Genomic DNA, 14,343 nt, shown 5'->3' on the forward strand with positions numbered 1-14,343 from the left:
CCATATTTTATCACTCGAGCGTATTGATAAAAATTGACAACACTTATTAAGCAATCGATATCGAAATTTTACTCAAGGCGGGGGCATTCAACCACCAAATGGCATAAGTACTCTATTTGAAGTGGATCATTACAAAATCGGCAGTATATGTCACCTTTAGGGATTCATTTTCTCCTACCTAGAATCTGCCTCGTCAAACATAAATTAAGGTGAATCGGCAACATCTGAGATCTGACAGAATTAGATGGACACTTGACTAGATATGCTTCCATAAACCGGAATCTTTTATGAGAAAATATTATTATTCCACCATCCACATATTTCAAACATTGTGTGCTGGTATGGATCCAGTCAAACCGGTGTAATTTCAATTTTGCTTTTGTGGGGTTCATCAACAATAGTTCAAGTGAAATGTCAGCATTGGTTAGTGCTTCTACCACACAGTTGGTCCATTTTCTAGGGAGATTAAGGCAAGAAGTGAACAGATGTTTTGTCAAAATGCCCAAAATATTCAGTGTTGTGGCACCTATTAGACATTTTCTTTAGAGCATACAGAATTTCCACAGAACTTGACTATAGACAGAAATAATACCTAACTCATGACGTAATAAGGGTAAAGGAGTGCATTTGGGAAGGCCTAAAACAGTCTTCCAAAAATATGCCTCAAAGTGGTCCCAAAAAGATCTAGGCTTAGGTGACCCTATCTCCGCTCCATAGCTAATTATTGGCACCACTTCTTCTTGAAAAAATGTCATTATGTGCGTTAGTGTGTATTTACCATATCTATAAAGGAAAATCTTAGCTTGTGATGTCAATGAATGGATTTTAGCATCCAGCGTTGCTTTATAGATATGGTCGTCTAGTGACTCTGTGAAAGGAAGACCCACATATTTGTATTGCGAGACTGTGACTACTTCTTGCTTTTGCAGGGTCCAATTATGATTGGATGTTCTTTTCCTTGCAAAAGGATGACAAATTACTATTTGCGTTTTGTCTAAATTAATGAGAAGATTATTTTCATTGACATACTCTTGGAGTTTGTTCAATAGGTTTTGAAGACCGCACGGGGAATACGAAAGTAACACCAGGTCATCAGCGTATAAAAGCCAGGTGATCTTCTGATTACCTAGTTTGGGGGCATCTGAAGTTGTCTCCTCAAACTTCATACCTATATCCAGTAGGAATAAGTTAAAAATGGTAGAAGCTAAGATGCACCCCTGCTTTAGTCCTCGCTTAGTTGGAATGGAGGCGGAAAAATGACCGTCTAAGGACAGTCTTACTTGCAACAAGGTGTTAGTGTGCAGTAGATTACTTAAAATAAGAATCGTGTGGGGGTATCCATATTGCTGAAGTCTCCCAAAAAGCAACTGCCGGTCAACTGAATCAAAAGCATTGCTAAAATCAACAAAAGCTATGTATAAAGTTTGCTTAAATTCAGCATAATTACTCTTGATTAAATTGAGGATAAGCATGTTTGGTGCAGTGCCCATCCCACTGACGAAACCTGCCTGAAATGGATCTCTTTTAGCTTTGTCTCTAGTCCAGTCGTTCAACTCTTGCGGTATGATGCGGCTGTACAATTTACCCAGGGCATCCAACATAGCAATTGGTCGATAACTTTGAGGGTGGTTACAGTTACCTTTTTTAAACAGTGGAATTATGATTGAATGTTGCCAGGAAGGTGGTATACTTTGAGTGACATTAATGTTTTGAAAAATGTGAAACAAAATCTCAGTCCAGAGTTCCGGGTTGAGTTTAAAGCTCTTATTAGATAACCCATCTGGGCCTGGAGCTCTGGACTGACTTATTGAAGCAACGTAGTAAAGTCTATCAGCTCTTACTATGTTTAGATGAAAAGCAGGCAATACCTCACTTTCCTGTGATGATCCCAGGGGTGCTGGATTAGCGTACATTTTAATAAAGTACTCAATCCACGCCTGTTCGGAAACATTGTGGGTCTGCATCAAAGGTTGCGGAATGGTTGTGGCTTCATTTAAGGTAGCCCATATTTGTGCGGTGTTCTGATTGCACATGAGATTCAACATGTTCGCCATCCCTTTGCCAAAGGACAGCCTGATGTATACGCAGCCAATTTCTATAACCAGTCTTCGCTTTAATCAATGTAGCAGTTTTTTGACTTGCTGGCAGAAGAGCGGCTTTGCGTCTCAACATACGATATTCAGTTTTTTTTTTTTAACTTGAATATCAAAAACATGCCTTCTCATAACTGTGGGCTTTTTTGAATACTGAGGAATGCCTAAGTGTCTCTGCATAAGGTCATAGTAGCACACATTATTCCCCTCACCATTAAGTCATGAGTGAGTAAAGGCAGATGCGAGAGAATTTGTAAATTGAATTAGACCTTCTTCAGACCATCTTATACGATTCACTTGACCCCTGAATAAAATGGGTCGGAATTAGAAGACCCTGAATGTGGTACAAGCCAGGAGCTAGTTAACATGTGGTTGTCACTGACTACAACCGGAACCACCTGAAAAAACAATATGTGTGACAACAGTTTGCAATAAACATATAAATAATCAAAAGCAGCTCCAGACTGTCCACGTTGCCAGGTAAACTTGGGGGGCATGTCCCCTACACATGATCCATTAAGCATGCACAAGGCACGCAAGGACATCATATGTTTACAGTATGTCTGTCTGACCTTTTCTGAAGCTCTCCCAGGGGAAAAAAAATGCAAGTTAAGATCCCCGGCTAAAACAGTATGAACAATCTCCGGTACCATAACCACATAATCTAATACACAAGAAAGGTCATAAAGAAATTCTGTGTCATCAATCCCCTAAGAATTCCAGTAGACGTTAACTAGGGCATACAGAACAGAATAAACTGAAACTACTGTCAGTTGAACAAATGGATTTGGGGAGTAAGTAAAAACCATTTTGATATAAGAACTGGTTTTGATGCATGTGATTAAGCCAGCCATAGGCCGGCCTTTGTCACCTTGCAATGCAGGTGTAAAGTGCATGATATGGTCGTGCCAAACGGGCGAGGAGGTAAGCCACATTTCTTGCAACATGATAATATCAAACTGATTTAAAGTGGACTCTTTGTTGTTAAACAGATGGGAATGCCCACAAGTATTCCATGATGCAAATTATATGGGTTCATTATCGTTCTGATGCCCTAGTTAACTTTTCGTTTGACAATTACAGACACATTTAGGTTGCATTTGAGGTGCATTAACATCAGACTTGGGAGGAACTCGCACAACATCAGAGCAGTTGGAAGGATCAACAGAAAAGGCAGGACCTAACAAAAGTACAAAACCCATTTCAAATAATTGGTTTTTGGCAGACCAAATGATGTTGCGGACCAGACGGGAGCGTAACTTCAAACATATGATTGTTAAGACATTTTCATCAATAAATTCGATCTGCTCAATATCTACCGTTCGTATATATTCTAATTGTTTTATATCAGAGAAGATTTCAAGGACACTATGTCTATTAAGCAGATATTGAGGGTAAGGGGCAGGACGATAGCCAAGAATTAAAGTATTAACATGTAAATCATGTTTTAAAGCATCGGCCTGCTTTTTTAATGGTTGTTTTTGAGGTTGTGTGACTGATGCAAGGGGCGCAGAGGTTTTTGTCTGAGTTTTAGGAAGAAGAGCTTGTAACAAGCTGGCAATCTCGGCACCCCGACCTTCAAATGGATCTGAATTAATTTCCTGGGGGACATTTGAACTTGGAGCACAGGTCAGTTTGCAACCAGATTGGGCACCATTTGGTTCAGACACGAGAGGATTCGGCTTAAAGATCATTTTTTGCAAACCATTATCCTCATTTGCGCATCTCTCTCTAGGTTTTTGGCTTGCCACCACCAGTCCCTCTTCAAGTGTGGACGGAGCAACTGGTGTGGTTAGCGGTGCATCTATGATGGGCAGGTTGGTGAATATGGTCATGTAGGCGTCCACTTCTCTTCTGATTTCTTTGCGCCTATTGAGTAACCCTTGTGAAGTGGAGTTGCTGTTTGAGGTTTTACAAGGTGCAGTGGCTGTAGCTTTAGAGGTCGATTTCCTCGTGATTAGGAGTTTATGATGTTCCTGGATCGCTTCAACAGGGTTGTCCAACAGGGTATACGGCACCATATGGGGGGTTTCACGTAACCCCAATTTGGCTTTCCGTAATTGATTCAACTGCACATATTTCTTCAAAACTGGCGCAGATGCTGCATTAGCACTTTTTGTTGGAGTCTTCAGAGCTTTGATAAATTGTTTGGTGGCAACAGAGGTCGAATTTTTCTTTGTTTTTATATTCTTGGATTTCTGTTTTGGCACTTCTACTGGGATGCTCTTAGCAATGGCAGGCCCTACGTTCTTTTTGTTCGTCAGACAAGGCACCCCTTTAGGTGGTTTGGCAAAAATGGTATAAATTTGCCTATCTTTCTGGTCAGAAGCATGGTAGGGAGTTGAAGTTTCCATACTGCAGGAGACTAAGGGGTGAATGATAATATTCTGAAAGTATGGTAACGTCACAACAGCCTCTTTTGGAGTTGGACTTGCCCGTTCAGGCTGTCGAGAGCTATTCATAGTTATTGGGGAAGATGCTCTGTCAATATATGCAGCTCTGATAGGTGATAGTGGTATAGCTTCCCGAAGACAGCTGGCCTTTACGCCCAGAGATCCGGACAAAGTTTGCCATGCCAAAATGGTCGCTATTTGAGAACTCTGTGTATTTAACTTTTCATTTAATGTTTCAAAGAGTTTCACTGGCGTATTCATGGTCGTGTCCATTGCTTCAAGCGCCAAGCCCAATATTCTATTTCCACCTGGGGAAGAATATTGAACTTCTCTGGGCATCATTTGCCTGGGAGTCGATGGTAAGAATGATGAAGTCACATTAGGCCTGGGAGGGTTAGCCTCAGAGAACATATTTGGGGAAAAGGAAAGTTTTTTCGATATGGTTTGTGCTGAGTAGTCAGTATGCATGGAATCCAAATCTAGGACTGCTACATCAACCACGGCCAACACAATGCTCTTACTAACATCAGACTCACCACTCAATACCGAAGCATTTCGCACTACCATCTTATCAGTTAATGACCTATTACAAGAGGCTGTGTGCGTTGTGTGGTTTACAGCCACACACAGTGCTTTAAGTGGGCCGGGGCCGGGCCCCGCCAGTCTCCAAAAAGTGGGGCTGAGCCGGGGCCCTGCCGGGGCCCCCCGGTCCCACCACGCCATGGCAGGACGCATTATCCCGCCACGGCCGCAGCCGCGACCGGAGATGCGCCCGCCAGTGTAACGTTCGGCAAGTGGACAGAAGTGCCAGCCAGCCGCAGCGTCGCTGAGGCTGGCTGGCACTTCTGTCAGTCACTGTAACTTCCCTGATGACCCCCCATCTGAGGGGTCATCAGGGAAGTTACAGTTCCTTTGTTTGCCCTCGCCAGGTCACTGACCCTCTGTGAACCTGCGGGCTCCATGATCTAATATGCAGATTAGATCACGGAGCCCGCATGTTCCCAGAGGGTGAAAGACGGCTCGGGCTCAGTGATCTCCGCTCAGAGCAGAGATCACAGAGCCCGAGGCGCCTTTCTCCATGGGCAAAGCTTTATAAAAGATGCCTTGAAATGTGTACGTTTCAAGCCATCTTTTATAAACGTATTGACTATAGACAGAAATAATACCTAACTCATGACGTAATAAGGGTAAAGGAGTGCATTTGGGAAGGCCTAAAACAGTCTTCCAAAAATATGCCTCAAAGTGGTCCCAAAAAGATCTAGGCTTAGGTGACCCTATCTCCGCTCCATAGCTAATTATTGGCACCACTTCTTCTTGAAAAAATGTCATTATGTGCGTTAGTGTGTATTTACCATATCTATAAAGGAAAATCTTAGCTTGTGATGTCAATGAATGGATTTTAGCATCCAGCGTTGCTTTATAGATATGGTCGTCTAGTGACTCTGTGAAAGGAAGACCCACATATTTGTATTGCGAGACTGTGACTACTTCTTGCTTTTGCAGGGTCCAATTATGATTGGATGTTCTTTTCCTTGCAAAAGGATGACAAATTACTATTTGCGTTTTGTCTAAATTAATGAGAAGATTATTTTCATTGACATACTCTTGGAGTTTGTTCAATAGGTTTTGAAGACCGCACGGGGAATACGAAAGTAACACCAGGTCATCAGCGTATAAAAGCCAGGTGATCTTCTGATTACCTAGTTTGGGGGCATCTGAAGTTGTCTCCTCAAACTTCATACCTATATCCAGTAGGAATAAGTTAAAAATGGTAGAAGCTAAGATGCACCCCTGCTTTAGTCCTCGCTTAGTTGGAATGGAGGCGGAAAAATGACCGTCTAAGGACAGTCTTACTTGCAACAAGGTGTTAGTGTGCAGTAGATTACTTAAAATAAGAATCGTGTGGGGGTATCCATATTGCTGAAGTCTCCCAAAAAGCAACTGCCGGTCAACTGAATCAAAAGCATTGCTAAAATCAACAAAAGCTATGTATAAAGTTTGCTTAAATTCAGCATAATTACTCTTGATTAAATTGAGGATAAGCATGTTTGGTGCAGTGCCCATCCCACTGACGAAACCTGCCTGAAATGGATCTCTTTTAGCTTTGTCTCTAGTCCAGTCGTTCAACTCTTGCGGTATGATGCGGCTGTACAATTTACCCAGGGCATCCAACATAGCAATTGGTCGATAACTTTGAGGGTGGTTACAGTTACCTTTTTTAAACAGTGGAATTATGATTGAATGTTGCCAGGAAGGTGGTATACTTTGAGTGACATTAATGTTTTGAAAAATGTGAAACAAAATCTCAGTCCAGAGTTCCGGGTTGAGTTTAAAGCTCTTATTAGATAACCCATCTGGGCCTGGAGCTCTGGACTGACTTATTGAAGCAACGTAGTAAAGTCTATCAGCTCTTACTATGTTTAGATGAAAAGCAGGCAATACCTCACTTTCCTGTGATGATCCCAGGGGTGCTGGATTAGCGTACATTTTAATAAAGTACTCAATCCACGCCTGTTCGGAAACATTGTGGGTCTGCATCAAAGGTTGCGGAATGGTTGTGGCTTCATTTAAGGTAGCCCATATTTGTGCGGTGTTCTGATTGCACATGAGATTCAACATGTTCGCCATCCCTTTGCCAAAGGACAGCCTGATGTATACGCAGCCAATTTCTATAACCAGTCTTCGCTTTAATCAATGTAGCAGTTTTTTGACTTGCTGGCAGAAGAGCGGCTTTGCGTCTCAACATACGATATTCAGTTTTTTTTTTTTAACTTGAATATCAAAAACATGCCTTCTCATAACTGTGGGCTTTTTTGAATACTGAGGAATGCCTAAGTGTCTCTGCATAAGGTCATAGTAGCACACATTATTCCCCTCACCATTAAGTCATGAGTGAGTAAAGGCAGATGCGAGAGAATTTGTAAATTGAATTAGACCTTCTTCAGACCATCTTATACGATTCACTTGACCCCTGAATAAAATGGGTCGGAATTAGAAGACCCTGAATGTGGTACAAGCCAGGAGCTAGTTAACATGTGGTTGTCACTGACTACAACCGGAACCACCTGAAAAAACAATATGTGTGACAACAGTTTGCAATAAACATATAAATAATCAAAAGCAGCTCCAGACTGTCCACGTTGCCAGGTAAACTTGGGGGGCATGTCCCCTACACATGATCCATTAAGCATGCACAAGGCACGCAAGGACATCATATGTTTACAGTATGTCTGTCTGACCTTTTCTGAAGCTCTCCCAGGGGAAAAAAAATGCAAGTTAAGATCCCCGGCTAAAACAGTATGAACAATCTCCGGTACCATAACCACATAATCTAATACACAAGAAAGGTCATAAAGAAATTCTGTGTCATCAATCCCCTAAGAATTCCAGTAGACGTTAACTAGGGCATACAGAACAGAATAAACTGAAACTACTGTCAGTTGAACAAATGGATTTGGGGAGTAAGTAAAAACCATTTTGATATAAGAACTGGTTTTGATGCATGTGATTAAGCCAGCCATAGGCCGGCCTTTGTCACCTTGCAATGCAGGTGTAAAGTGCATGATATGGTCGTGCCAAACGGGCGAGGAGGTAAGCCACATTTCTTGCAACATGATAATATCAAACTGATTTAAAGTGGACTCTTTGTTGTTAAACAGATGGGAATGCCCACAAGTATTCCATGATGCAAATTATATGGGTTCATTATCGTTCTGATGCCCTAGCTAACTTTTCGTTTGACAATTACAGACACATTTAGGTTGCATTTGAGGTGCATTAACATCAGACTTGGGAGGAACTCGCACAACATCAGAGCAGTTGGAAGGATCAACAGAAAAGGCAGGACCTAACAAAAGTACAAAACCCATTTCAAATAATTGGTTTTTGGCAGACCAAATGATGTTGCGGACCAGACGGGAGCGTAACTTCAAACATATGATTGTTAAGACATTTTCATCAATAAATTCGATCTGCTCAATATCTACCGTTCGTATATATTCTAATTGTTTTATATCAGAGAAGATTTCAAGGACACTATGTCTATTAAGCAGATATTGAGGGTAAGGGGCAGGACGATAGCCAAGAATTAAAGTATTAACATGTAAATCATGTTTTAAAGCATCGGCCTGCTTTTTTAATGGTTGTTTTTGAGGTTGTGTGACTGATGCAAGGGGCGCAGAGGTTTTTGTCTGAGTTTTAGGAAGAAGAGCTTGTAACAAGCTGGCAATCTCGGCACCCCGACCTTCAAATGGATCTGAATTAATTTCCTGGGGGACATTTGAACTTGGAGCACAGGTCAGTTTGCAACCAGATTGGGCACCATTTGGTTCAGACACGAGAGGATTCGGCTTAAAGATCATTTTTTGCAAACCATTATCCTCATTTGCGCATCTCTCTCTAGGTTTTTGGCTTGCCACCACCAGTCCCTCTTCAAGTGTGGACGGAGCAACTGGTGTGGTTAGCGGTGCATCTATGATGGGCAGGTTGGTGAATATGGTCATGTAGGCGTCCACTTCTCTTCTGATTTCTTTGCGCCTATTGAGTAACCCTTGTGAAGTGGAGTTGCTGTTTGAGGTTTTACAAGGTGCAGTGGCTGTAGCTTTAGAGGTCGATTTCCTCGTGATTAGGAGTTTATGATGTTCCTGGATCGCTTCAACAGGGTTGTCCAACAGGGTATACGGCACCATATGGGGGGTTTCACGTAACCCCAATTTGGCTTTCCGTAATTGATTCAACTGCACATATTTCTTCAAAACTGGCGCAGATGCTGCATTAGCACTTTTTGTTGGAGTCTTCAGAGCTTTGATAAATTGTTTGGTGGCACCAGAGGTCGAATTTTTCTTTGTTTTTATATTCTTGGATTTCTGTTTTGGCACTTCTACTGGGATGCTCTTAGCAATGGCAGGCCCTACGTTCTTTTTGTTCGTCAGACAAGGCACCCCTTTAGGTGGTTTGGCAAAAATGGTATAAATTTGCCTATCTTTCTGGTCAGAAGCATGGTAGGGAGTTGAAGTTTCCATACTGCAGGAGACTAAGGGGTGAATGATAATATTCTGAAAGTATGGTAACGTCACAACAGCCTCTTTTGGAGTTGGACTTGCCCGTTCAGGCTGTCGAGAGCTATTCATAGTTATTGGGGAAGATGCTCTGTCAATATATGCAGCTCTGATAGGTGATAGTGGTATAGCTTCCCGAAGACAGCTGGCCTTTACGCCCAGAGATCCGGACAAAGTTTGCCATGCCAAAATGGTCGCTATTTGAGAACTCTGTGTATTTAACTTTTCATTTAATGTTTCAAAGAGTTTCACTGGCGTATTCATGGTCGTGTCCATTGCTTCAAGCGCCAAGCCCAATATTCTATTTCCACCTGGGGAAGAATATTGAACTTCTCTGGGCATCATTTGCCTGGGAGTCGATGGTAAGAATGATGAAGTCACATTAGGCCTGGGAGGGTTAGCCTCAGAGAACATATTTGGGGAAAAGGAAAGTTTTTTCGATATGGTTTGTGCTGAGTAGTCAGTATGCATGGAATCCAAATCTAGGACTGCTACATCAACCACGGCCAACACAATGCTCTTACTAACATCAGACTCACCACTCAATACCGAAGCATTTCGCACTACCATCTTATCAGTTAATGACCTATTACAAGAGGCTGTGTGCGTTGTGTGGTTTACAGCCACACACAGTGCTTTAAGTGGGCCGGGGCCGGGCCCCGCCAGTCTCCAAAAAGTGGGGCTGAGCCGGGGCCCTGCCGGGGCCCCCCGGTCCCACCACGCCATGGCAGGACGCATTATCCCGCCACGGCCGCAGCCGCGACCGGAGATGCGCCCGCCAGTGTAACGTTCGGCAAGTGGACAGAAGTGCCAGCCAGCCGCAGCGTCGCTGAGGCTGGCTGGCACTTCTGTCAGTCACTGTAACTTCCCTGATGACCCCCCATCTGAGGGGTCATCAGGGAAGTTACAGTTCCTTTGTTTGCCCTCGCCAGGTCACTGACCCTCTGTGAACCTGCGGGCTCCATGATCTAATATGCAGATTAGATCACGGAGCCCGCAGGTTCCCACAGGGTGAAAGACGGCTCGGGCTCAGTGATCTCCGCTCAGAGCAGAGATCACAGAGCCCGAGGCGCCTTTCTCCATGGGCAAAGCTTTATAAAAGATGCCTTGAAATGTGTACGTTTCAAGCCATCTTTTATAAACGTAGAAATATTTCTACGTTTATAACAGACGGTTTGAAACGTACACAGTTCAAGGCATCTTTTATAAAGCTTTGTCGACGGACAAAACCACCTTGGGTTTTGTCCGTCCTCAACGCTTTATAAAAGATGGCTTGTACGTTTCAAGCCATCTTTTATGAACATAGAAATATGTTACAAATGTCTATGTTTATAAAAGGTGGCTTGAAAAGTACACAAACCATAGTAAGGTAAGCACACAAGTGTGCGTAACTTACTATGGTTTGTACACTTTCAAGCCACCTTTTATAAACATAGAAATATGTAACATTGCTATGTTTATAAAAGAAGGCTTGAAAAATACACAAACCATACTAGTACGCATACAAATATATAAATGCTCTACTACATTTATATATTTGTTTGCGCACCCTACTATGATTTGTGCACTTTTAGGCCACAAACACAGCGGATGCCACGCCCTCAAACGAGGGCCCCCCCTCAATTTCTTACCCCACTTAAAGCACTGGCCACACATTCAAAGTCAGTTTGTAACCTTCCAGTGCAAGCACGAGTTTCTGCGCACACAGTGATGGGAGGAATACCTGCCACCTTATCCAAGTTCACTAGGAAAAAGCCATGTATGTCCGCGCTTGGTAGTTCCTTAGATGTTTTTAGCGTGGCATAATTTGTCATTAACTGACTATTCTTCGGGGTGGAGCATGTTTTGGTTTAAAAAAAACTTTTGAAAGAGCAAGTCTGTTTCTTTATAGGCTTCGGGCTGATGTCTTGCAAAGAAGACTGCAACGGCACGCCTGTTCGTAGATTGTAGACGGAAGATTTCATGATTTTACGTGAAAAACAACAACGCCCACTCAGAAAGTTAACAAACAGACTACAATCAAATGGTAGCTTTAGCACCCCCCAACCCGCTACCGGCTCACAGCCCCCTTTAAGTGAAATGTTGAAATGTAGTCACCAGTGTAGCACTGCATGACGCCGCAGCGAAGCGGTGAAGCGGTAAAGCTGTGCTTCACTGGTGCTTCCTCCTGGTGCGCACGGCGTCCATTTTTTATGGTGTCAGCAGAAAAGGGCGGAACCTCAAAGTATATCAACTGCAAAAAGATATATAGAGTGTAAAAAGATGGAACAACACACTATATGAGCACCTAAATGTCTGTATGGTCCAAAGCTGATAAAGTAGGCCAAATACCAGCAATAGCAGAGCGTATCGAAAAGCACGAGTAATCCGTTCAGCAGGGGTCCGGTGCAAAGTGGTGCTTCACCGGTGCTTCCTCCTGGTGCGCGCGCGCTGGTGCACGTGGCATCCCTTTTTGTAGTGTCAGCAGAAAAGGGGCGGAGCCTCAATGTATATCAACTGCAAAAAGATATATAGAGTGTAAATAGATGCAACAACACACTATATGAGCACCTAAATGTCTGTATGGTCCAAAGCTGATAAAGTAGGCCAAATACCAGCAATAGCAGAGCGTATCGAAAAGCACGAGTAATCCGTTCAGCAGGGGTCCAGTGCAAAGCGGTGCTTCACCAGTGTATCCTCCTGGTGCATGCGCGCTGGTGCGTGCGGCGTCCCTTTTTTATGGTGTCAGCAGAAAAGGGGCGAAGCCTCAATGTATATCAACAGCAATAGCAGAGCGTATCGAAAAGCATGAATAATCCGTTCAGCAGGGGTCCGGTGCAAAGCGGTGCTTCACCGGTGGTTCCTCCTGGCGCGCGCCAGAATTGATATCCAGGGTTGGGTGAGACGATGGGCCTCATTACAAGTCCAGCGGTAGATGTGCCGGAAAAACCGGCAGGCTGCCGCCGGACCCGAAATACCATTCCGCTTCCAAGATTGCAAGAATCACCAGGGCATTACAACCCCGGTGACTCAGTAATTCCGGAGGCAGCATTCCGTAAATCCCCATTCCCATGGAGTCCCATACGACTCCATGGGGATGGGGAGAATGGAAATACCGGTTCTGTCTATGACAGAGCCGGTGTTTCCATTTCTGCCTGCAGGCGGGTGGCGTTACTCCCGCCAGGTCAGACCTGATGTTGGAGGAAGTCTTTATCGTCATGATATCATGGTCAGCAGAATGGTAAAGGAGAACAAGAAAGAAGGTATCCCCTTTGTCCTTCATGTGTAGCGCATCATTTATTACTTGTACAGTGGTGATTTCTCTGCTGCATCACGGTCCAGAACTGTATTTGGATTCCTGTAAGAGATTGTGCTGATTAATCCTTTCATATAACTGGATGGCAACAGTTTTCTCAATCACTTTTCCAAAGATGGGAAAATGCGTGATGAGGCAAAAGTTGACCAGGTTATCTGGGTTGTGTGTGGGTTTCTTCAGGAGAGGGAGTATCAGTCCCATTTTCAGTGCATCTGGCAAAGTGTGTTTTGGGAGGGATGTGCTCATAACATTGAAAAGTGGTGTGGGTGCATCACCTTTGATGACCTTTTCAGGGGAGGAACAGCGAATATTATCTTTGTAGTTGGGTTTGTGGGTTGAAAGAGTGTTGCCAAGACTTCTGGAATAATTGTCCTGATTTGGCCAATCTAGATATGTTGCAAACTGTTATGAGTGTCCGTGGTGTGTTTGGACAATGTGTTTCCTTATCTTGTCTATCCTGTCTGTGAAGAACTTGTTCATGTTGTTGATGGTTGTTGATGGTGTTGCATGTGTCAGTGGAGTGTGGTATTCCAGGGTCTGGCAGCGAGCAGATGTAGTGCTTCACAATTTGCAAGAATGCTCTTCTCTTGTTGAATGCTTCCATAATGGTAGTGGTAGTGGCCTAGGAGGTATATTTGGCTATTATAATGAATGTCCTGATTGCTGTTCAGTTGGCTCTCAATTTGAAAGAGCTTTTCTTCTCGGTGGATGACATACTTGCTATTGATGAGTTCCTATGTGTACCAGGGTGAGGCCGGCTTATGTTTGTTAAATCGAAGTTTCAGTGGTAGATAGTTATACAGAAATTGTCTCTAAACACAGTATTGAAAAATGCAGAGTGAATCGGTATGTTTCCAATTGCGATCTAAACTAAGAAGGTTCCAGAAATGTAAACATTATCAAAATGATGCACACGAAATGTAGATTTTCTCTTCCAAAGTTCTTCTCTGTTGAATAGTGAGGGATTTTAGCTCAAAGGTAGGTCTGTGCCAGTAGATGGACACATCTGAATGCCAGGAGGGCAATTTTAAAGTGATCCTATTATGTACCTCAAACAAATGTAACCTGGCTGCAGAGACATGCTCGGCCTTTCCTTATAAAAATGTTAGGGTGTGCTGCAGGATTTCAACCCTTCAAACTTTCATATTTAATGACAAGAGCAAAGCCCCATAAGAGATGTTGCAGTAGTCAAATCTGGAATTAACTGCAGAGCCAACTACAATTTGAGTATGTAGTGTTAAAAGCAAGGTGCCATATGCCTTAGTTTTCTTAGCTGAAAGAAACAGCTGTCAGTCGCTGACTTCATCTGGCGTGAAAGGAGCATATCCTCTCAAAAATGAAGTCATTTTTTTTCATTTATGGCTTAGAAGTACCAAAAAGCACACATGTGGTGCAATGGAAACTTAACGTTGGGATTTCTGAGATTTTGTAGCAAAAAAGATAAGCTGTTTTGGTTGCATTCAACTGAAATTAATAAGAAGTTATCAATTCTTTAGTGATGTTAA

This window comes from Ambystoma mexicanum, chromosome 12 (assembly GCF_040938575.1).
Source record: "Ambystoma mexicanum isolate Mex_15411 chromosome 12, UKY_AmexF1_1, whole genome shotgun sequence".
Lineage (NCBI taxonomy): Eukaryota > Metazoa > Chordata > Amphibia > Caudata > Ambystomatidae > Ambystoma > Ambystoma mexicanum.